The sequence below is a fragment of the Phocoena sinus genome, chromosome 9, assembly GCF_008692025.1.
Source record: "Phocoena sinus isolate mPhoSin1 chromosome 9, mPhoSin1.pri, whole genome shotgun sequence".
Lineage (NCBI taxonomy): Eukaryota > Metazoa > Chordata > Mammalia > Artiodactyla > Phocoenidae > Phocoena > Phocoena sinus.
In genome coordinates, this window is record NC_045771.1 from 61,928,883 (window position 1) to 61,950,765 (window position 21,883).

Consider the following 21,883-nt stretch of genomic DNA (forward strand, 5'->3'; position numbering starts at 1 on the left):
GCCACCTGATAGGACTGTGAGGAATATCTGAGATAAATATCAGCTATTATTATTTTGTATTATATAGTCAATTTTAGATAAGTATTTTTATAGCTTCTGCTTGGATTACTTGCTCTAGCTGTTGGGAGTCAGTAAAATATTCTTGTCATTTAGTAAGCAAATGCAATGAGTAGTTCATGTCCCTTTTAAGAAAGTATTTAGTGAACGGATATGTTTGACTCTTGGTTAATGTGAAAATGTAGATTCTCCCATGAAGTTCTAGTTGAATATTTTTTCCTGAAAATCGCTTATTGTCTGTAACTGCTATAATCAATAAATTCTGTGAGAAGAAAGAAATAGGCAGAATAGTAAAGTGAAAGTAGAAACAATTATTATTTTTTCAGTTCTTCTATTTTTCAGACCTTCTATTTTCAACCCTTCCATGAATTCATCTGGGTAGCAGTTTCCTTTTTGATGATTACGTGTCCAAATTATCTTTTGCTGTGTAACAAACTACCATAAACTTAGTGGCATAAAACAGTGATTTGTTATCTCTCATAGTTGTTATCTCTCATAGTTCTGTGGGTTGTCTGGGCTTAGCTGGGCAGTGCTTGGTTGAGCTCTTTCATGTGGTTGTAATCAGGTGTTGGCTGGGGTTGCTGTCATCACAAAGCTCGACTGGGCTTGATGTCCAGAGTGGCTTACTCTCATGGGGGCTGGTTGATTCTGGCTCAAGCTAACGCTGTGAAAAAGAGAACCTGTATGTAGCCTCTCTGCATTGCTTGGGTTTCTTATAAAATGGTGTCTGGGTTCTAAGAGTTAGCATTCAGAGAGGTAGGAGGTGAAGCTACCAAGCCAGTTAAGAGCTACACTTAGAACTGATATAGCATCACTCTCACCTTGTTTCGTTGGTTAAAGTAGACTCAGGGTGATCTCAGATTCAAGAGTATGGCTAAGTAAATGCTAGTTCTTAATGGGGAAATGTGGCTAAAAAGAACATGTGACAGGAGATTTGGTGGCCAACTCTGGAAAATAAAATTTGTCACAAGCAATAGGTACAGGAAAGGTAGAGAAGAAGGGGATTGCAGAAGCTACCAATATTCAATTAACATTAAAAATTAATAAACTTTCATTTTGGAATAATTTTAGACTTACAGAGAAGTTGCAGAAATGCTACAGAGTGTTTCTTTATATCCTTCATCTGCACCTAACATAGCTGTGGGAGATTTGTCAGAACTGTGAAATTAACATTGGTATAATACTATTAACTAAACCACAGACTTTACCTGGATTTTACCAGTTTTTCTACTGATGTCCTTTTTTTGTCCCTGGATCAAATCCAGGTTACTGCATTGTATCTAGTCATGTTCTGTTTTAACATGTTAACCAACCTCTCTCTTGCACTGATTTTTCTCCTTTCACAACCCATTAGGAAATGGTTTGCTTATAAAAATACATTTTTATAAATAGTACAATTTTACAAACATGGCCTAAGTCAATTGGAGAATCAGTGATCTCTAAAATATATTTTAGCCTTTTAGGATGCTGTAAAATATTTTCTAATGAGTTGCTATTAGTCTTCTAACATGGGAAAAATAATAAAAATTTCTAATAGAAATGTATAACATCATGGCCATTTTGGGTGTTTTTAAAATTCCATGTTAATGTTAAACCTTAATCTTTGTTGTATTTGTGACAGAAAAAAAATAAAAATGACTTAAATCAGTGTGAATAAGACTTTAACATTGCAGTTTAAATTTATAGACTTCAACATAACCACCCTTTTTTGGTGATCAACATTCAGTCTGATTTTCCACCTCATTGAAAACATTCTCCAGCTGCTGCTGAGTGATTTCATAAATTGCATTCATGATCCTGGCTTGAAGTTCCTTTAAAGAATGTGGTCTGGATGAATACACAGCAGTTTTAACACAGTCCCATAAAATATAATTCAGTGGGATAGGTCAAGTTTAAAGCTGCACAAGGATTTCATAAACACCCTGAGTAGATGGGCACTAAAACTCTGAATGTGTTATATGGAAAAACTTTATAAAGGATGGCAGTGTTCCAAATGTAGATTAAGTTGGTCATCTATGAAACAATTCCTACTACTGATGGTTCTTAATAGTACCACCTGCTAGTTCTTTCATATTAAATTGTGTGAAATAACACATTCTGTAAACTGATGAACTACTTATTTATTTAATAAATCCATCAATGAAAGAAACCTCTGTCATTAGAAATGGAGTTATTTATTAGACCCAAAAGGTCTTAAGCCAGAAATGTCAGGCATTTTTGAGCACAAAGAGTGTTGCAATCTGGCATTGTTTTTTAAAACAGCAGCAAGTAGCACACCATACCCAGTTGGTATGTTTGTCCCTTATCTGGCAGGAAACTCCAGAGTCTCCGGGTAATCAGCTCAATGCCAAGTTAAACCTCGGAAGGACATCAGTGGTCTTGGTGTATAGTTCTGAAGAAACTACTAGGCTATAAGTATGCACTGAAGGCTGACATTTTGAGTGCTTCACTGATGCATTTCCTTTGTCGATTTTATTTATTGGTTTAGTGAGAGTATCTTTCACCCAGCCATGACAATTGTTATTCTGCAAAACAAAGCAAACCAATATAAATTTCATATTCCTAAATTAGAATTGTGGTCCCCTTGTTAGTAATAGCCATTGCTCATGTTTTGAAATTAATGTGACCACATGAAATAGATGCTACACAGAAAACTTAGCAATATGTGATAATTATGCATACACAGGCTGGTATGTCACCAGCCACTGTGTAGAATTAATCCCAGGGCAGTTTTTACTGCTAGCCATTCATGTCAATTGAAGTTAGGTATTCTGCTAAAATACTTTAATAATTTTCAGCTCTGTCACTGAACCTTTCTTTAAATGTTTATAAAAACATGTGAATTGTTTATACTTATGTATTTTATATGCTTAATATACTTCATTTGTATTAGTAGCTTGGAAATGTCTTCTTTTTTTTAATTCCTCTTTTTTTTTATTGTGGTAAAATATACATAAATCATATTTATTTTAACCATTTATAAATATGCAGTTCAGTGGCATTAAATACAGTCACAGTGTTGTGTAACCATCACCGCTGTCTATAACCAAAACTTTTTCATCATCCTCAACAAAAACTCTTTAACCATCAAACAGTAACAACCCCATTTTCCCTCCCACCAGCCCTTAGTAACCTCTATTCTATTTTCTGTTTCTATGAATTTGCCTATTCTAGGTACCTCGTGTACGTGGAATCTACAATATTTATCCTATTTCTGGCTTATTTCACTAAACCTAGTGTTTTCAAGGTTCATCCATGTTATAGCATGTAACAAAATGCCATTCCTTTTTTGGCTTAATAAATCCCACTGTGTGTATATACCATATTTTGTTATTCATCGGTTGGGTTGTTTCCACCTTGTAGCTATTGTGAATCATGCTGCTGTGATCATTGGTGTACAGATATTTGTTCAAATCCCTGCTTTCAGTTCTGTTAGATGTGCAGCGTAGGTAGTAGCAGAGTTGTTGGATCATACGGTAGCTCTACGCTTAACCTTTGAGAGAGTGCCAAACTGTTTTCTACAGTGTCGTCTTGTTTTTAAACAATTATCACAGATTTTAAACATATACAAAAGTATACAAAATACTGTGAGTGTTCCTTGTATACCCATGAACTCATCCAGCTTTAATATTTACCAACTGATGACTGTCATGTTTTATCTATACCCCTACCTGTTTCACCCCATTCCATATTATCTTTTTTTTTTTACATCTTTATTGGAGTATAATTGCTTTACATTGAATCCAGATACAGCAGACCAAGACAGACTTCCCACTTATTGATAAAATTAGAGATTTCTGTCATACATAATATGAATATCTCTCTTTAGAGAAGAAAATATGAGTGTAATTTCTGGTTCTTTTAGATAATTCTGAACTTTTAATTTCCTCGCATTTTCAAAGGATTGTAATTGCCTTTTTCTTTTCTTCTTCTTTTTTTTTTTGTTATAGTTAAGAATTAGCAGTATATGCTTTAATTCCAAAGTATAGGGTTATTCTTCCCTACCTTTTAAAAAAACTTTTGACCCACGTTATTATTAGCAAAGTTATTATGATGTTACTGTAGAACTGTAGGCTTAACTTAGAGCATTCTATTTGAGATACTGTCCTGTTTCTGTAATCCTAGGGAAACCGTCGTTAGCTCATGGAGTCTCAGAGCTGAGTCCGAAGGTAGTGGGATTTGGGGAATGCGGTGTCAAAGTAAGCCATCAGATTTCCCCTAGTGTGGATGTGACTCTCCTCTCAGTTCCCAGAAATTCTCTGGTTCCTGTATCTCGGGGGGTTGTAGCCTTTGTTATTGGTAAGATTTTTTATTTTAACTTAAGGCCTTTAGATTTGAACCCTTAAGAAGTTCATGAATATAGGAAGATTATGCTTTTAAAATTATCTTCCCTATTTAATTAAGCTATATTTTGGTGCTTTTACTTTCCAGAGTTAAATCTCTCTCCTAATTGGCTTTCACCTAAGTAAATTCAGAAGATTTGTCATTCTTCATTCTATGGAAAAGTGTATAAATGTTACTGTTCATTTGAAGTTTCATCATAGATATTCAAGAGCGTGAGGCATATGGTTAGAATGAAGCCCTTTACCACACCATGCTGAAACCAAATGCCTAGCCTAAAAAGCTTTTATAATCTTCGTTGTTCTTCCATTCTCCCCCTTAAAAACGCAAGAGTTACCTACCATCTCCATTAATTTGCACTGCTACCTTATGTTTCTTTTGGTCATTGAAGCAAAATATGCCAATTAACTTTATTTTTTCATCCTAAAAGCAGTGGTTTTAATCCCAAATGCATTAACTAGAAATGCTTTCCAATCTCCCACAATGTTCAGGAAATAGCTAAGACCTAAGACTCTGATATCAAAAAGCATTTTAATTCAGTTTGAATTGTATTATATAGTAAATATAAGATTATGAAGTGTTTTACTTATATTCATAAAAGTATGCTTAACGAGTATGTTGTGAATAGGGTGGTGTTATTTTTGTAGTTTCTTTCATGGAACACTTGGGTTTCATAAAACCAGTGATGTAAAAAAATTTCCAGGAACACATCAAATAAATTACTGTTTAATAGACAATGATTTGTCTGTGAAGAGTGATTATACCTTAAATGAATATTGTTGCAAGGTCAGTCAAAGAGGAAAGTTGATATTGGTTGATTGATAGCATACCACTCTTGAAAGCACAGATATTATAGCTGGAAAAATCCTGTAAAGGTATCACATTTGAAGGAAAGATAATATAATATAAAGGTAATTTTTAAAGGGACAATATATTGGTACATATTGTATTGGTACATATTGTACCTTAATATATATAATAAAAATATATATTCTATACTAAAGACTAAAGATTTCAGCAAATTTTTAATCTAAGTCCACTTTTATAGTTTGTTATACACATTTCTTGGAGAACAAGTAGGGAAAAATCTCGTATCCTCGTCTCCAGATATGAATCTCTTCAGAATTAACTCTTACAAAGGCAGCTTTGGTTATGTTGACCCAAAAGTCTTATTCCTAATCTCCCCAAAAACTACCTGACTCAATTTAGGAGCTCTTGGGAACACCCATGAATTAGCTCCCATAGATTTTTTGCCGTAGGAGTCATTCCTGAAAGTTTGTGCTGTCGTTAGGAATGGTTCTCTCATTATCTGTCTGTGATTGGAGAATTGCTTTGTCTGATAAAATCTTTTATATCTCCTGGTAAAGGGGAAGCTATGATCCTTATAACAAAGTGCTTTGCATTTAGTGAGAGAAGATTGTCTTTTGAGCATTGCGTCAAATGGACTTTGTGCTGTCCTTCCCAGTGACTTCAATGCCTTCTCTTGGAATGAAGGCTTTCCTGATTGCACTTGGAGTTTTCAGTGTTCTTAGTAGTTCAGGCTGCACTTAAGTCCTGATATAAGTTAGCCATCTCTCTCCTCAGTTCCCAGATGAATGCTACTTAACTATGACCTGAGATATTTGGTCTTTGAAGATGTCTGCTGGTCAGATCCTCTTCCTGAGACTGATCGCTTTGGATTTTTTGTAGCTCAGTTTTAAGATTGCTACATTTCTTCCTCCTAAGTTCCAGCTCTTGTGCGAAACCATGGATCTTCAGATTATAGCTCCATTTTTCTACCTGCCACTTTAATGAAGGTGGATTTAAATGCTTCTTCACCTGCTGAGTTTCTAGATGTCCTTAGATGGAGGAGTTCTGCTTATTTAGATGGCATCTGCTCGCTCAATACTTTCAAACATCTAGTTGTCTTTATTTATTTTATTCCAATGTGCTTTTCAAATTATCTTATTGATGTGCATGATAGCTCTTGTTTACTTGTTTTCACTTCACAGAACATGTTATTCTGCATCTCATCTGGTTCCTATCAATGTTTCTTCCAAAAAGTATTCTTTTTTACTTTAAAGTTCTCTCTTTGAATGCAAAAATTCTTTTCTTAACGTCTTCGTATAGAGTGACAGGGCAAAATAGGAAGCAACAGACTCATTCCTCAGTGTGTTAAGGTGGGAGCCACTGTGTCTCTGAGCTTTTCCACAATGCAGAAGACAGATGCCATCCTCTGTCAACACGTCCAGGACTCTTGGAGCCTGGCTTCCAATGGCCGCTCACAGAGCTGGTCACTTTCCATTCCCCGGTGGTAGGAAACAAGCTGAAAACAACTGGGGTGGCTGGAGGTCATCGGGACTCTGGTTTCCCCACAGACCCCACTGCTTGTCCAGCCACAGTAGCTGCCTCACTCCATGAGGGTGTTCCTTTCCTTGGATTGGGTCGCACCCCTGCCCCCCAGCTTTTCTAAAGCTACATTTTGAGAATCCTCTCACTTTTGGAGAAAAAGGAGTTAAGATTACTATATGTATATATAATTTTTATATGTTAATTTTGGGGGAACCCCATTGTCTATGAGTCAGACATCCGGAGTTGAATCTCAGCTCTGCTACTTGCCCGCTGGGACTGTGGTGAGTTAATTAACCTCTCTGGGCTTCAGTTACCTCATCTGTGAAAGGATGATGATGATGTGGTGTCAGTAGGGCTGTTGAAATGTTTAGATCCAATAACTTATGTAAACTACTCAGCCCAGCACTGGGTACAGAATGGGTGCTCACTCAATAGTAGTTTCTCCTTCTCTCCAGCAGAATGCCAAGGTTTCTGCCCAAGCTCACTACAAGTTCTTACATCTGGGCTTTGTTTTGTTTTGTCCGTCATTTAATCGCCAGAGCAAATAACGTTTAGTCATGTTGTAGGATCAGAAGCCTGGAGCAAACAAACTACTACCACAGTATAGATTTACAGATAAATCAGTAAGAAATACTCAGTGTTATTTGATTCATTTCACCTCTGACAGTTTTATTTATTTTTGATGACACACCAATGGTCATACTATTATTTTAATGTATACATTCAGATATGTAAAGTTTTAATTACCCTTATATTTTCATCTATCAGAAAGTAATTATTTTTGTTTGTTGACTTATAAGTTTTTGCTGAATTGGTCTCTCTAAAGCTTGTCATATTGTCTCTTTGTATATAGTAACTTAAGAAAGAGTACAGAGTGTGGGCAGGTAGCATAATTTTATAGTAGCCACATTTTAAGATAAAATGTAGAAACACCCTAATAATAAGGTTGGTACATTTGCTTCTTTTTAACTAATCCTGAGTATTTTCTTTTTCTTGAAATGAGGTCTGTGTTTTTGGCTTTGCCTCTCATCTCTTTTGCGTGCGCTCAATAAACGTCTGTAGGTTTAACTTACAGAACTCACCTTGGGGTTTAATCGAGGTTTTCCTTACTGAATGGTGTTTCGTGCTTGGTAGGGGCCTAGTCTGAGTAATCCTTTTGGCTAATTGGACCAAATAATTTCCTGCAAGTTATCTGTGGTGAATTACAGTAGGAGAGCCCAGTGAAAACTGTCCACCCTAGTGACCAGGAGCTAGACCTCAGAGCTTATTAGACCTGAATCCAGCTCTGGTTCACATGACATTAATTAGTTGTTGGTCTAGGCAAGTCAATTACTATCTTTGTGCCTCAGTTTTCCTATCTGTAAAGTGGAATAATAATGCCTAATTTATCAGATTGTTGTAAAGATTAAATGAGACAGTATATGTCAAAAACTTAGCCCAACACTTACATATACTGAGCCTTTAAGAAACCATAGCCATTATTATGTGGTGGAAAATCCAGTGTTAACAAAACTTTATCTTATTGGTCACCTTAAAACAAAGCAACAACATAACCCAGTTTTTCATGTTTTCAATTGAGCTAATAGATTCTAAAGCCAGACTAATACAAAAATATCTTTTTGATACATATAGGTTTATAGTTATTTGCATTGATAAAAGGGTCTGTAGAATGTTAAGTAGTAGTTAGCTGTTGAAATAATTAATCCAGTTTCTTAAAGATGTTTAATATAGGACCAAAGCCTAGTATAGGCATTGGAAGAATTTAGTATACTTTTTGAAATTTTTCCAGTATTGGATCTGACTCACTGACTTGAAACAAACAAAACAGAAGCTTGTTCTCCCTGTGCCCTTAGTGCCAAGAAGTAAATCATTGCTATTTTCATCAAGTCATAAAGCTTAAATCGTCTCTGAGTTGGACACCTCAGGGTAGTATTTGATGCTAGCTACTGATTCATCCAGGGCCTGGTGATATTTAATGGACTGTTGTTCAAGGTCAATTGACACTAGGTGCTGCATCAGTATTAAAGTATTGCACAACAATATGGATGTATAAAAACTTCCATTAAGCAATGAATACAAATGAACTTTTTTTGTCCTTGTAACCAAATATGCTGTGGTTTACTTGATGTGTTTTTCCTGCTTTCCTATTTTCTGCAGGCCAGAACCCCTGGCTCTTATCCACTCTGGGGTGGTGCTAATGCTCAAAAATGGCACTGCCTTTGCACTTGATGGCAAAGTGCCAGCATTTCCTGCGCACCTGCTGTGTGCAGTTGCCTTGACATGACTCCGTTTGGAATTAGATGGTAGCTGCCAAAGGTCAAGCCATTGGCTTCAAGGTCAACATTCCCAGGTGAGATAGAGAACAGGGAAAGGAAATAAAAAGAAGGAGACAGGGTATAGGGAATGAAATCTTGTTGTTTGAATTCCTGAAAGAACTGGCAGCCATTTTAGGGAAAAGGGTAAGAAATTATTTTTACTTCTCCGCACCAGTATTCAGGTACAATATCTGAACAAATTATAAACTTTTAAAATAAATAAAATATTGCTTAACTGTTACATAAGTATTCCTTAAGTAGCTTGGATTAAGGCATTTTAAAGTAGAAAGTTAGCATAGTTTGTTACAATATCAGAGTTTTAATTTGACACACCACAGATGAGACCCTATAAATACTTAGTAATGAACTGCTGTCGCATCAGACATTTAAGGTTTAATCACGTAGTCAATTTATATCTCACCGTCATTACCTTGCCTGGTCCCTGTGACATTCACCATATTGTCAGTAAGCTGCTGTAACCTCAAGTGAGATTTGGCATTTTTCCCCATTCCTAACACCTGCCCTTTCATGTAGTGCTCCAAAAAATGAGATAGTTCTTTGTAGCACACATCAGTAGCTCAACAAGTGTTTCTTTGAAGCAACTGATTATTTACTCTTGTGCCATATGGTTTGACCTCGGCACATTTGCTGTCTAAAAACAGTCAGAAGTATTTTCAAAACTTAGATTCCTCAAGATCAGTTTTGTCAAGGAAGCTGACTGGTGTTCCTAATAACATAGCAAGTCAAGCAGTACGTTTAGAAAATCGGAATATTTACATTAGGATCAAAAGCTAGTTTTTCTTAAAATTTATATGTAAAAAAGAAAAACTGTGAGGCTGTACTAATCAAGGTATTTCATGATCTTCAGAGAAACTGTAGGATTTTAAAATTGCCACTTTGGATTGATGATGAATTCATGAAGAGTAGAAGAAATGACCCAGCTTGCCACTTTGGATTGATGATGAATTCATGAAGAGTAGAAGAAATGACCCAGCTTGCCAGTGGTTGGTTGGAGAAACTTATAAAGATGTTCAGATTCTACATATATGTCTATACACAGGGGAGCCCAGAAGGTTAGCCAGGACTTGCCCAAAGAGAAATCTGAGTAAACTTGATAGTTCCCGTGTCAATGAGGAGAATAGAAAGGCAGCTTAAATAAGTCAAGACTGTTTAGCATCTAATTATTATGCAGTGGACCCCCTTCTTTCCCTTGATTGTTAAAAATTCTTGAAACTCTGGAATTGCTCCTACGTTCAAGGCATGAGGCAGATTTGAAATTCTGCTAACACTTTCATTCGAGAACTGGCCAGTAGCAACTTTTTAATAGGAAGCAAAGAATTCTGGTGTTTGGTCCAGACCTGTATTTTTTGCATTCACCTCAAAGGAAGGTTTGTGAGAATTTATGACTATTGTTTGTAATAACAACCTTTAAAAGTCAGCTATTCTCTATCCCCACCCAAATATATTTGCAAGATTACTTTTAAGTCCATAAAATCTATAAAAATCACCCAAATTCTCCTTCAAACTATTAAAATTTAGTTTTACACTGATTCTTACAAGATTGATGTTTTCTCTCCACAGCTTAGAATAATATTTTATTTGTCTTTAATTATTTCAAAATTTAAGTTGGTATTGCCTTTGTTGTAGAAATCTTAAATTCTAGAATTTTGAAATTTGGCAAACAAGTTCGAGTAGGACATACCTTTCATAACAGTTCATAACACTGTGCAGTCTTATAGTCTGCCTTTTCCATCCTGAAGTGTCGTGACACTTTTTACAGTTTACTACGTGGAGCAGTCAACAGATTCCTTAATCATTTTAGTATCTTTGAACTTTATCCAGCATCCATTTGTGTCTTGACACGTAGCTACCAGAATTAAAGACTGTTTGAGAGCAGAAATTAAAGTCTTCCTCAGCTAATGTTGAAATCAGGAATTCATTGTTTCTCCAAATCCTTTAAACCCTGACTTTTAGTTATGAATTTTTTTTTTTTTGCACTCCACTCATTTGATGGAAACATTAATTAAGGTAATAGCATGGCAGCATTTCCCAGTGCCACTGTGAGTCCCTGAGCAGCGGTGCACATTACATTAACTTCTTCAGATTACATAGCCCCTGTTTTGCACCGTGAAGCGGTAATTTCAGGGAATAGCGCTTAATGAAGTTCCCCCAGGTGTTGAACTTACTAGAGGAACTTTGAATTCCTCTTTTAAGTGCAAGGAAAAATAAAGTAGGAGGTTTGGCTTGTTTTCGTTTTTGTTTTTAACAGATTTTTAATGCAACGAATTAAAACAATTAGAACTATACTTCAATTTAAAAATAAATAAAAAACACATTAGAATGACAGTTCTGGTCCTCTCTGCCTATTGAGCCAACATTAACTTGAATAAACATGAAACCATTGGCTTGCTAAAAAGTAATTTTGGATTTTTCAGTTAACTGACATTGATATGATAAGGACCGAGCAAAACATGCATATCTCTTCTGAAAGTGGGACTACTAAATGTAAGACATTAAATCAAGTTACTAAAAATTTAACACCTTTCTAAAGTGACAAAACTATTTTTTACTCCTAAATAAAATACTTTTTTATTGTAATACAATTAACCACTTTATAATTACAGTTTTATTGAAGAAATCCTCCTTACCACCTTCCTCTTAAAACTTACTATCGTGATAAAATGCTGCTGTTAAACCACTACGGACGTGCTCCAAATGACATGGTGCCTGCTCAGATGTCCATATGTTTGTTCTCTACATCTGTGTCTCAATTTCTGCTCTGCAAACTGGTTCATCTGTACCATTTTTCTAGGTTCCACATATATGCGTTAATTTACGATATTTTGTTTTTCTCCTTATGACTTACTTCACTCTGTATGACAGTCTCTAGATCCATCCACGTCTCTACAAATGACCCAATTTCGTTCCTTTTTCTGGCTGAGTAATATTCCATTGTATATATGTACCACATCTTCTTCCATTCGTCTGTCAATGAGCATTTAGGTTGCTTCCATGACCTGGCTATCGTAAATAGTGCTGCAATGAACATTGGGGTGCATGTGCTTTTTCAATTATAGTTTTCTCTGGGTATATGCCCAGTAGTAGGATTGCTGGGTCATATGGTAGTTCTATTTTTAGTTTTCTAAGAAACCTTACTGTTCTCCATAGTGCCTGTATCAATTTACATTTCCACCAACAGTGCAAGATGGTTCCCTTTTCTCCACACCCTCTCCAGCATTTGTTGTTTGTAAATTTTCTGATGATGCCCATTCTAACTGATGTGAGGTGATACCTCACTGTAGTTTTGATTTGCATTTCTCTAATGATTAGTGATGTTGAGCAGCTTTTCATGTGCCTCTTGGGCATCTGTATGTCTTCTTTGGAGAAATGTCTATTTAGGTCTGCCCATTGGATTGGGTTGTTTGTTTTTTTAATATTAAGCTGCATGAGCTGTTTATATATTTTGGAGATTAATCCTTTGTCCGTTGATTCGTTTGCAAATATTTTCTCCCATTCGGAGGGTTGTCTTTTGGTCTTATTTGTAGTTTCCTTTGCCATGCAAAAACTTTTAAGTTTCATTAAGTCCCATTTGTTTATTTTTGTTTTTATTTCCATTACTTTAGGAGGTGGATCAAAAAAGATCTTGCTGTGATTTATGTCAAAGAGTGTTCTTCCTATGTTTTCCTCTAAGAGTTTTATAGTGTCCAGTCTTACATTTAGGTCTCTAATCCATTTTGAGTTTATCTTTGTGTACGGTGTTAGGGAGTAATCTAATTTCATTCTTTTACATATAGCTGTCCAGTTTTCCCAACACCACTTATTGAAGAGACTGTCTTTTCTCCATTGTATATCCTTGCCTCCTTTGTCATAGATTAGTTGACCATAAATGTGTGGGTTTATCACTGGGCTTTCTATCCTGTTCCATTGGTCTATATTTCCGTTTTTGTGCCAGTACCATATTGTCTTGATTACTGTAGGTTTTGTAGTATAGTCTGAAGTCTGGGAGTCTGATTCCTCCAGCTCCGTTTTCTTCCCTCAAGACCACTCTGACTATTCGGGGTCTTTTGTGTCTCCATACAAATTTTAAGATTTTTTGTTTTAGTTCTGTAAAAAATGCCATTGGTAGTTTGATAGGGATTGCATTGAATCTGTAGATTGCTTTGGGTAGTATAGTCATTTTCACAATATTGATTCTTCCAATCCAAGAACATGGTATATATCTCTCCATCTGTTTGTATCATCTTAAATTTCTTTCATCAGTGTCATAGTTTTCTGCATACAGGTCTTTTGTCGCCCAGGTAGGTTTATTCTTTGGTATTTTATTCTTTTTGTTGCAATGGTAAATGAGAATGTTTCCTTAATTTCTCTTTCAGATTTTTCATCATTAGTGTATAGGAGTGCAAGAGATTTCTGTGCATTAATTTTGTATCCTGCAACTTTACCAGATTCATTGATTAGCTCTAGTAGTTTTCTGGTGGCATCTTTAGGATTCTCTATGTATAGTGTCATGTCATCTGCAAACAGTGACAGTTTTACTTCTTCTTTTCCAATTTGTATTCCTTTTATTTCTTTTTCTTCTCTGATTGCCGTGGCTAGGACTTCCAACACTATGTTGAATAATACTGGTGAGAGTGGACAGCCTTGTCTTGTTCCTGATGTTAGAGGAAATGCTTTCAGTTTTTCACCATTGAGAATGATGTTTGCTGTGGGTTTGTCGTACATAGCCTTTATTATGTTGAGGTAGGTTCCCTCTATGCCCATTTACTGGAGAGTTTTTCTCATAAATGGATGTTGAATTTTGTCAAAAGCTTTTTCTGCATCTATTGAGATGATCATATGGTTTTCATTCTTCAATTTGTTAATACGGTGTATCACATTATTTGATTTGCATATATTGGAGAATCCTTGCATCCTTGGAATAAATCCCAGTTGATCATGGCATATGATCCTTTTAGTGTGTTATTGGATTCTGTTTGCTAGAATTTTGCTGAGGATTTTTGCATCTCTATTCATAAGTGATATTTTTCTGTGATTTTCTTCTTTGGAGTATCTTTGTCTGGTTTTGGTGTCAGGGTGATGGTGGCCTCATAGAATGAGTTTGGGAGTGTTCCTTCCTCTGCAATTTTTGGGAAGACTTTGAGAAGGATGGGTGTTAGCTCTTCTCTGTATGTTTGATAGAAGTCACCTGTGAAGGCATCTGACCCTGGACTTTTGTTTGTTGGAAGATTTTTAATCACAGTTTCAATTTCATTACTTGTGATTGGTCTGTTCATATTTTCTATTTCTTCCTGGATCAGTCTTGGAAGGTTATACCTTTCTCAGAATTTGTTCATTCTTCCAGGTTGTCCATTTTATTGGCATAGCGTTGCTTGTAGTAGTCTCTTAGGATGCTTTGTATTTCTGCAGTGTCTGTTGTAACTACTCCTTTTTCATTTCTACTTTTATTGATCTGAGTCCTCTCCCTCTTTTTCTTGATGAGTCTGGCTAGTGGTTTATCAATTTTGTTTATCTTCTCAAAGAACCAGCTTTTAGTTTTATTGATCTTTGCTATTGTTTTCTTTGTTCCTATTTCATTTATTTCTGCTCTGATCGCTATTTCTTTCTTTCTTTCTACTAACTTTGGGTTTTGTTTATTCTTCTTTCTCTAGTTCCTTTAGGTGTAAGGTTAGATTGTTAATTTGAGATGTTTTTTGTTTCTTGAGGTAGGATTGTGTTACTATAAACTTCCTTCTTAGAACTGCTTTTGCTGCATCCCATAGATTTTGGATCGTCGTGTTTTCATTGCCATTTGTCGCTAGGTATTTTTTGATTTCCTCTTTGATTTCTTCAGTGATCTCTTGGTTATTTAATAATGTATTGTTTAGCCTCCATGTGTTTGTGTTTTTTACTTTTTTTTCCCCCTGTAATTGATTTCTAATCTCATAGCGTTGTGGTCAGAAAAGATGCTTGATACGATGTCAATCTCCTTAAATTTACTGAGCCTTGATTTGTGACCCAGTATGTGACCTATCCTGGAGAATATTCCATGTGCACTCGAGAAGAAAGTGTAATCTGCTGTTTTTGGATGGAATGTCCTATAAGTATCAATTAAATCTATCTGGTGTATTGTGTCATTTAAAGCTTGTGTTTCCTTATTCATTTTCTGTTCGGATGATCTGTCCATTGGTGTAGGTGAGGTGTTAAAGTCCCCCATTATTACTGTTGATTTCTTCTTTTATAGCTGTTAGTAGCTGCGTTTTGTATTGAGGTGCTCCTATGGTGGGTGCATATATATTTATAATTGTTATATCTTCTTCTAGGATTGATCCCTTGATCATTGTGTAGTGTCCTTCCTTGTCTCTTGTAACAGGCTTTATTTTAAAGTCTATTTTATCTGATATGAGTATTGCTACTCCATCTTTCTTTTGATTTCCATTTGCATGGAATATCTTTTTCCATCCCCTCACTTTCAGTCTGTTTGTGTCCCTAGGTCTGTAGTGGGTCTTTTGTAGGCAGCATATATATGGGTCTTGTTTTTGTATCCATTCAGTGAGCCTGTATCTTTTGGTTGGAGCATTTAATCCATTGACATTTAAGGTAATTATCGATATGTATGTTCCTATTACCATTTTCGTAATTGGTTTGGGTTTGTTTTTATAGGTCCTTTTCTTCTCTTGTGTTTCCCACTTAGAGAAGTTCCTTTAGCCTTTGTTGTAGAGCTGGTTTGGTGGTGCTGAATTCTCTCAACTTTTGCTTTTCTGTAAAGCTTTTGATTTCTCCAGCAAATCTGAATGTTATCCTTGCCGGGTAGATAATCTTGGTTGTAGGTTCTTCCCTTTCATCAGTTTAGATATGTCCTGCCACTCGCTTCTGGCTTGTGGAGTTTCTGCTGAGAAATCAGCTGTTACCCTTATGGCGTTCCCTTGTATGTTATTTGTCGTTTTTCCCTTGCTGCTTTCAATAATTTTTGTCTTCAGTTTTTGCCAATTTGATTACTTTGTGTCTCGGTGTGTTTCTCCTTCGGTTTATCCTGTATGGCACTCTCTGCGCTTCCTGGACTTGGGTTGCTATTTCCTTTCCCATGTTAGGGAAGTTTTCAAGTATAATCTCTTCAGATATTTTCTCGGGTCCTTTCTTTCTCTCTTCTCCTTTCAGGACCCCTATAATGCGAATGTGTTGCGTTTAATGTTGCCCCAGAGGTCCTTAGGCTGTCTTCATTTCTTTTCATTCTTTTTCTTTATTTTGTTCTGCAGCAGGGAATTCCACCATTCTGTCTTCCAGGTCACTTATCCTTTCTTCTGCCTCAGGTATTCTGCTTTTGGTTCCTTCTGGTGTATTTTTCATTTCAGTTATTGTATTGTTCATCTGTGTTTGTTTGTTCTTTAATTCTTCTAGGTCTTTGTTAAACATTTCTGGCATCTTCTCATTCTTTGCCTCCATTCTTTTTTTTTAACATCTTTATTAGAGTATAATTGCTTTACGATGGTGTGTTAGTTTCTGCTTTATAACAAAGTGAATCAGTTATATGTATGCATATGTCCCCATATCTCTTCCCTCTTGTGTCTCCCTCCCTCCCACCCTCCCTAACCCATCCCTCTAGGTGGTCACAAAGCACTGAGCTGGTCTCCCTGTGCTATGCAGCTGCTTCCCACTAGGTATCTATTTTACGCTTGGTAGTGTATATGTGTCCATGCTACTCTCTCACTTTGTCCCAGCTAACCCTTCCCCCTCCCTGTATCCTCAAGTCCATTCTCTAGTAGGTCTGCGTATTTATTCCCGTCTGGCCCCTAGGTTCTTCATGACCCTATTTTTGGGTTTTTTTAGATTCCATATATATGTGTTAGCATACGGTATTTGTTTTTCTCTTTCTGACTTCTTTCACTCTGTATGACAGTCTCTAGGACCATCCACGTCACTACAAATAACTCAGTTTTGTTCCTTTTTATTGCTGAGTAATACTCCATTGTTTATATGTGCCACATCTTCTTTATCCATTCATCTGTTGATGGACACTTAGGTTGCTTCCATGTCCTGGCTATTGTAAATAGAGATGCACTGAACATTTTGGTATATGACTGTTTTTGAATTATGGTTTTGTCAGGGTATATGCCCAGTAGTGGGATTGCTGGATCTTATGGTAATTCTACTTTTAGTTTTTTAAGGAACCTCCATACTGTTCTCCATAGTGGCTGTATCAATTTACATTCCCACCAACAGTGCAAGAGTGTTCCCTTTTCTCCACACCCTCTCCAGCATTTATTGTTTCTAGATTTTTTGATGATGGCCATTCTGACTGGTGTGAGATGATATCTCATTGTAGTTTTGATTTGCATTTCTCTCATGATTAATGATGTTGAGCGTTCTTTCATGTGTTTGTTGGCAATCTGTATATCTTCTTTGGAGAAATGTCTATTTAGGTCTTCTGCCCATTTTTTGATTGGGTTGTTTGTTTTTTGGATATTGAGCTGCATGAGCTGCTTATAAATTTTGGAGATTAATCCTTTGTCAGTTGCTTCATTTGCAAGTATTTTCTCCCATTCTGAGGGTTGTCTTTTGGTCTTGTTTAAGTTTTCCTTTGCTGTGCAAAAGTTTTTAAGTTTCATTAGGTCCCATTTGTTTACTTTTGTTTTTATTTCTATTTCTCTAGGAGGTGGGTCAAAAAGGATCTTGCTGTGATTTATGTCCTAGAGTGTTCTGCCTATGTTTTCCTCTAAGAGTTTGATAGTGTCTGGCGTTACATTTAGGTCTTTAATCCATTTTGAGCTTATTTTTGTGTAATGTGTTAGGGAGTGTTCTAATTTCATTCTTTTACATGTAGCTGTCCAGTTTTCCCAGCACCACTTTTTCAATAGGCTGTCTTGTTTACACTATATATTCTTGCCTCCTTTATCAAAGATAAGGTGACCATATGTGCATGGGCTTATCTCTGGGCTTTCTATCCTGTTCCATTGATCTATATTTCTTTTTTTTTGCCAGTACCATACTGTCTTGATTACTGTAGCTTTGTAGTATAGTCTGAAGTCAGGGAACCTGATTCCTCCAGCTCCGTTTTTCTTTTTCAAGATTGCTTTGGCTATTCGGGGTCTTTTGTGTTTGCATACTAATTGTGAAATTTTTCGTTCTATCTCTGTGAAAAATGCCGTTGGTAGGGTGATAGGGATTGCATTGAATCTTTAGATTGTTTTGGGTAGTATGGTCATTTTCACAGTGTTGATTCTTCCAATCCAAGGGCATGGTATATCTCTCCCCACCTATTTGTATCATCTTTAATTTCTTTCATGAGTTTCTTATAATGTTCTGCATACAGGTCTTTTTTTCCTTAGGTAGGTTTATTCCTAGATATTTTATTCTTTTTGTTGCAATGGTAAATGGGAGTGTTTTCTTAATTTCACGTTCAGATTTTTCATCATTAGTGTATAGGAATGCAAGAGATTTCTGTGCATTAGTTTTGTATCCTGCTACTTTACCGAATTCATTGATTAGCTCTAGAAGTTTTCTGGTGGCATCTTTAGGATTGTCTACACATAGTATCATGTAATCTGCAAACAGTGACAGTATTACTTCTTTTTTGATTTGGATTCCTTTTATTTCTTTTTCTTCTCTTGTTGCTTTGGCTAAAACTTCCAAAACTATGTTGTATAATGGTGGTTAGAGTGGGCAACCTTGTTTTGTTCCTGATCTTAGTGGAAATGCTTTCAATTTTTCACCATTGAGGACAATGTTGGCTGTGGGTTTGTCATGTATGGCCTTTATTATGTTGAGGAAAGTTCCCTTTATGCCCACTTTCTGGAGGCTTTTTATCATTAATGGGTGTTGAATTTTGTCGAAATCTTTCTTTGCATCTATTGAGATGATCATATGGCTTTTGTCCTTCAGTTTGTTAATATGGTGTATCACATTGTTTGTTTTGCGTATATTGAAGAATCCTTGCATTCTTGGGATAGACCCCACTTGATCATGGTGTATGATCCTTTTAATGTGCTGTTGGATTCTATTTGTTAGTATTTTGTTGAGGATATTTGCATCTATGTTCATCAGTGGTATTGACCTCTAGTTTTCTTTCTTTGTGACATCTTCGTCTGGTTTTGGTATCAGGGTGATGGTGGCCTCGTAGAATGAGTTTGGGAGTGTTCCTCCCTCTGCTATATTTTGGGGGAGTTTGAGAAGGATACGTGATACCTCTTCTCTCAATGGTTGATAGAATTCGCCTGTGAAGCCATCTGGTCCTGGGCCTTTGTTTGTTGGAAGATTTTTAATCACAGTTTCAATTTCAGCGCTTGTGATTGGTCTGTTCATATTTCCTGTTTTCTTCCTGGTTTAGTCTCTGAAGGTTGTGCATTTCTAAGAATTTGTCCATTTCTTCCAGGTTGTCCATTTTATTGGCATATAGTTGCTTGTAGTAATCTCTCATGATCCTTTGTATTTCTGCAGTGTCAGTTGTTACTTCTCCTTTTTCATTTCTAATTCTATTGATTTGAGTCTTCTCCCTTTTTTTCTTGATGAGTCTGGCTAGCAGTTTATCAATTTTGTTTATCTTCTCAAAGAACCAGCTTTTAATTTTATTGATTGTTGCTGTCGTTTCCTTCATTATTTTCTTTGCCTCCATTCTTTTTCCGAGGTCCTGGATCATCTTCCCTAACATTATTCTGAATTGTTTTTCTGGAAGGTTGCCTATCTCCACTTCATTTAGTTGTTCTTCTGGGGATTTATCTTGTTTCTTCATCTGGTACATAGCCCTCTGCCTTTTCATCTTGTCTGTCTTTCTGTGAATGGGGTTTTTGTTCCACAGGCTGCAAGATTGTAGTTCTTCTTGCTTCTGCTGTCTGCCCTCTGGTTAATGAGGCTATTTACGAGGCTTGTGAAAGTTTCCTGATGGGAGGGACTGGTGGTGGGTAGAGCTGGCTGTTGCTTTGCTGGGCAGAGCTGAGTAAAACATTAATCCACTTGTCTGGTGATTGGTGGGGCTGAGTTCCCTCCCTGATGGTTGTTTGGCCTGAGGTGACCCAACACTGGAGCCTATCCAGGCTCCTTGGTGGGGCTAATGGCTGACTATGGCAGGGCCCACGCCAAGCACTACTTCCCAGAACTTCTGCTGCCAGTGTCCTTGTCCACACGGTGAGCCACAGCCACCCCAACCTCTGTAGGAGACCCTCCAACACTAGCAGGTAGGTTTAGTTCAGTCTCCTATGGGGTCAGTGTTCCTTCCCCTGGGTCCTGATGCGCACACTACTTTGTGTGTGCCCTCCGAGAGTGGAGTCTCTGATTCCTGCAGTCCTGTCAGAGTCCTGCAATCAAATCCCGCTAACCTTCAAAGTCTGATTCTCTAGGAATTCCTCCTACCATTGCCGGACCCCCAGATTGGGAAGCCTGGGGCTCAGAACCTTCACTGCAGTGGGTGGACTTCTGTGGTATAAGTGTTCTCCAGTTTGTGAGTCACCCATCCAGCAATTATGAGATTTGATTTTATTTTGATTGCACCCCTCCTACCGTCTCATTGTGGCTTTTCCTTTGTATTTGGATGTGGGGTATCTTTTTTGGTGAATTACAGTAGCTTCCTGTCGATGATTGTTCAGCAGTTAGTTGTGATTCCGGTGCTCTCACAAGAGGGAGTGAGAGTATGTCCTTCTACTCTGCCATCTTGAGCCAATCTCCTGAACGCTTTACCCTTTAATCATATGTTTTCATGTCTGGAGAGCAACTTACAATGGTTGCTTTCAGGAGCAGCGTGTTGGTGGAGAAGGAGACTTTTTACTAATTGATTAATTCAGCAAATATTTATAAAGCACCCATTATGCGCCAGACACTATGTAAAATGTTGGCTATGCAGAGGTGACCAAGATGGACATGGTCCCTGTCTTCATGAATTTAACAACGTAGTGGAAGAGCCAGGCATTTAATATGCACATATGCATACACACACACATATGTATTTACTTACAAATTGTAATGAGTGATATGAAAGAAAAGGATGCTATGAGAGAGAATTCACAAGGGGGAACTAATTTAGGGTAGGAGGTGGCTCAGGAAGTGATATTTGTGCTGAAACTTGAACGATGAATCAGAGTTAGCTGGGCAAGAAGTGGAGGAAAGCGTTCCAGGTAGAGGAAACAGCATGTGCAAAAGCCCTGAGGCAGTAAGGATTTTGGCTTACTGGAAGAACTGAAAGAAGACCAGTATCACTGAAGTACAGAGGGGAGCAAAAACCTGGGATGAAATTGGATAGGAACAGGCAGGTCAGAATATACAAGGTTTGGCAGTTTGAATTTTGACCTGAAGTGCAAGGGAAAATTATTGAAGGAGTTTTAATCAGAGGAATGATAGTATCTGTTTTTTGTTTGTTTGTTTTAATTTAAAGACCTCACTGGTCTTTAAATTAAAGAGGAGAATCTGTAGGATATGGCCTAGAGCAATAATAAATAGTCCAGGCGAGAGGTAGTGGTCACTTGGACTAGAGTAGTGACAGTAGAAATGGAGAGAAGTGGGCACATTTAGAATGTATTTGGGGATATGGTGGTGGATTATATATGGGGGCAAGGAGGTTCCCTAGAATTAAATAAGTGTCTGATGGCATGAGCCATAGGGTGGAGGATATAGAAGTCTAGAGAAGGAACAGGTTTGGGGGGAACATCAAGAGTTCAGTTTTTAGACAAAGTAACTTTTATGTAGTAATGGAGGGTTTTTGTAGAGGTTTGGGCTTACAGTATAAATCTGGGGATTATCAGGGTGCAGATGGTATTTACATCATTGTGAATGAATGTGATCACCTAGGGAGGGAATGTTGAGAAAGAGAGTCCAGGACCTGGCCCTAGGGAGTTCTAAAACCTAGACCTTGAGTAGAATAGGAGACGTTCACAGATGGA

The 21,883-nt window shown here is 37.0% G+C and overlaps 1 protein-coding gene and 1 pseudogene across 3 annotated transcripts in view; one reads left to right on the forward strand and one right to left on the reverse strand.

The window, feature by feature from the left end:
- Window positions 1-21,883, forward strand: part of UMAD1 (UBAP1-MVB12-associated (UMA) domain containing 1) — a 253,280-nt gene that overhangs the window by 85,622 nt on the left and 145,775 nt on the right. The gene's annotated exons all lie outside the window — the stretch shown is intronic.
- Window positions 6,001-9,553, reverse strand: LOC116759693 (annotated as a pseudogene).